Below are 3,709 nucleotides of genomic sequence, written 5' to 3'. Positions count from 1 at the left end.
TTTGTCTGATTCCAAAGGACTGTCTCTGATCTTCAGGCCACTAACTAGCTCTGCAACCTAGGGGGCTCTGACTGCACACAGATGTTTGTTGCAGACATGGAAAAAGTAGCAAGAATCTGACCCAGGACACCACTTACAGGCCTTTTATGAGGGGAGCTCATTCACATCTGAGAGGGTCGGTGTTCAGTCCTTCTAAGGATGCTTTTTGGCAAAGGTAATCACCATATTTAATGAATGCATTTTTTTATTTAAACAGACTGGTTCAAGAAACCCTTGTTTGAAAGGCCATCCTCTGGCCACAATGAGTGAACGTTATCAGAGAAGCAGAGGGTCAAGGGAACGCATAATTCTTTGTTCAATTTCCAGGTATTTCAGCAAAAATTCTCTGACAACCCAGCCTGATGGGTTCTTTCCCTTCTCAATGAAATCTATTTCTCTATTAACCATGGCCTTCCTTTCTCCTTCTTTCTCTTCCTCTCTCTGTCCTCTTCCTCCCTTCCTGCATAGTCTTCCATTCTGCCTTCTATTCTCTCCTCCCTTCCTCAGTGGCGGTGGAGCACAGTCTTTTGGAGTCAAAATTAGATTCAAATTCAAATTCAAAATTAGATTCAAATGCTTATTGGTGGTGGGACCTTTAGCGACTTTCATTACATCTTGAGCAGAATTTCCTCTTGTGAGCAATAGACTGCCAGTGTCTCTCTTGGATGGTTATTGTAATGATGGAATATTTCTCAAACTTTAGTGGGCATGAGAGTCACCTAGGGAGATAGGTGAAAATGCATATTCTCAAAACCCATACCTATAGATTCCAATTCATTAGGTCAAAGCCCCAGGCATCTGTATTTTAACAAGGTTCCCAGACTTCAAGGGTCCTGCTTTGAGAAACACTCCATATGCTTGTAAGAGCTCAGTAGAACAAGGCATATAGTGAATATTCAAAAGGTGAAAACTATGATCACTCTTCATTCAGTAAACATTTATTGAACATCTACTATGTACCAGGCATGATACCAGGCTCTGTAGATATGTCTCACTAAATTTCTTTTACTATGAATTTAATTTGTCCTGTATGGATTCCTTGTCCCATCTCACTAGTTGTAAGTTCCTGGAGGGGAAGATAAAGCAGCATAATGTGGTACAGAAGAACTTAGATGTCCTATTATTCACTAGCTATGTGACTTTAGGCAAGTCATTTTATCTCTTAGAGTTGTATTTTCTTAGTCAAAAACTGGAAAAGCAATGAATGTAGTGGTTAAAAGTCTAAAAGTTTGGAGACCTGGTTCTAATACTTTCTAAGTGTGTGATCTCGGGAAAGTAACTTCATTGAGCCTCAGCTTCTTCTTACACAGAAAGGGGATTCATTTGTTAAACATTCATTCCTCCAACAAATATTTATTGAACACTTTCTCTGTGACCAACACTGGGTTAGGTACTAAGAATTCATTGAGGAATAAGACAGACAGGGTCCCTGACTCACATAGCTTACAATTTAATGGTGGACACAAATATTAAATAGGTAACTACACAAACAATAAGTTCTATTGTGATAAATTCTGTTGTGGTACATTTAACTGGCTAACTTAGCCTGGGACTTCCTAGGAGAGGGGATACTAAGGAATGAGTAGGCATTACCTGGAAAAGAAGGACCTGAGATGGGAAGAAGCTGGACTCTTTTGAAGAAGTAAATTGATACTTGTGTGGATGAAACTGAGTGTACAAGGTCCTCCCACCACCTCATAGGCGTTGAAAGGATTAAATGAAATATTTAAGTGCTTAGCACAGCGCCCAGCACAAACATAATCATCATAGAGATAACATACCTTCTGATTTGCTGTAGACAACGTATGAAGTACTATGTAAACCAAAGGTTCTCAAATTTGTATTCCTCAGAATCACCTGGAAGGCTTTTTAAACCAGATTGCTGGGTTCCACATCCAAAGTTTCTGATTCAGTATATCTGGCCTGAGACAGATAATCCACAATTCTACTGTAACAAGTTAGCAGGTAATGCTCATGGTGCTGGGCTGGGGGTAGGGGTGGGTCTGGGAACAATTAGTGTAAACTCTAGGGTCCTAAGTGCCTGTCAATCAAAGTTGAATTTCCTTAGACCCTGCACAGGACAACCTCTCCAGAATTATTTGACAATACTCTTTAGATTTTTAGGGTGAGAAATGTCCTCAAAAATCCCCATCCCTTCATTTATACAGGAGAGGATCTCAAGAACCAGAGAAGATGAGGACGCTGCCTAAAAATGAGAGGAGCCTGAACCCAAGAGCCTTTCCTCTCAAGAACCTACCTTTGGTGTGTTTTGCCCTGAGGCAGATAGATGCAAGGCCGTCCCTGAGAGCGACTTACCCTGTATGCTCCTCACATTAGCTAGATGACCAAGATGACCTGGACTTCCATTACATGTATCTTGCACATGTAAAATTTTTTAGCAAATGAATTTTTTTTTTTTGAAATAAACATATTTTTGAGTTACATGACAAATTCAGTAAAATATAATCTTTTCAAAGAGAATATATCCTGGCACAATTGCCTGTCACGCTTTATGTGGAAGTGGAAACATATTAGTTCCTCTCATCTTTTATTTTTTTTTTAAATAGGTGTTTAGGTCTTGTAGTAATATTAATAATGGGAATGGAAACGATAGCTGATGTTATCAGTGCATGTCTGGGTCAGAGTACTTTACACTCATCACCTCATTTGATCCTCACCACCATATGAAGAGATAGGTCCTGGTTATCTCCATTTCACAGATGAGGAATCCAAGGCACAGAAAAGTCTAGTAACTTGATGCAAGTCCTAGTGCCAGGATTTGAATCCTAGAACTAGGATTTGAATCAAGGCTGAATCCAGAGCTTAGGCTCTTAATTACATTGATGTGATGATTCATTTGTTAAAAAAAAAAAAAAATCATTGTTGAAATCAGAAACAGTAAGCTCTGAGGACAAAGACACCCTGAGGAGTCAAGACAACGCATTTAAATAACGGTCTGCAGATGAATAATAGCTCCTTTGGACAAGGAAATGCAACAACTTTTATTTTGGTTTCATATTTCAAGAGTTAGACTAGAAATATCCCCAAACAAGTTTTGTTTTGTTCTGTTTTAAAGCTGAGTCATTAGGGTCCTTCAGAAGGAAAGAAACCTCTAGGATAAATCTTTGCTTCTGCGGAGAGGGGGCGTGTCCCTCAGAGATGGGGATGCGGATAACGGGTCTCGTTTCTTTATTTATTCACAGCCTTTATACTTTACTAGATTTAGTTCTGTTACTTAGTTCTGTCCGTTAACTTAGCACCAGGACACTCGGCTAAGGAGGCTAGAGTAGGTTCTCTAGGTTAGTTATTTTGTGACATCCTTTCCCCATTGCTTAGGATGAAGAGGTCCTAATATAAACACCTGGACCTTTCTGCCGGCAGATTTTGGAAGATGCCCAGCCATACTTCATCCTCAACCACCCTCTTCCGCTCCCCAATAACTGTAAAGTGCAAAAAAGGTTGCCAGGGCCTGCAGAAAGCGCCGCGCCTCCGAGGCTGGCACGCTTTGCCCCTTCACTCCCCTGGGGAGCGATCCCAGCATCTCTCCCCGCGAGTCGGTGGACTCCTGAGACCGAACCCGTTCCACGACTGGGGGAGGGGAGACGGTGCTCCGGGCTGCTGGGCAGAGCAAGGGTGCCACCCGCGGGACCACAGAGCTCCGGGTCCCCCC

Source organism: Pteropus alecto, unplaced genomic scaffold (assembly GCF_000325575.1).
Source record: "Pteropus alecto unplaced genomic scaffold, ASM32557v1 scaffold155, whole genome shotgun sequence".
Lineage (NCBI taxonomy): Eukaryota > Metazoa > Chordata > Mammalia > Chiroptera > Pteropodidae > Pteropus > Pteropus alecto.
Note: the sequence above shows the minus strand (reverse complement) of the source record.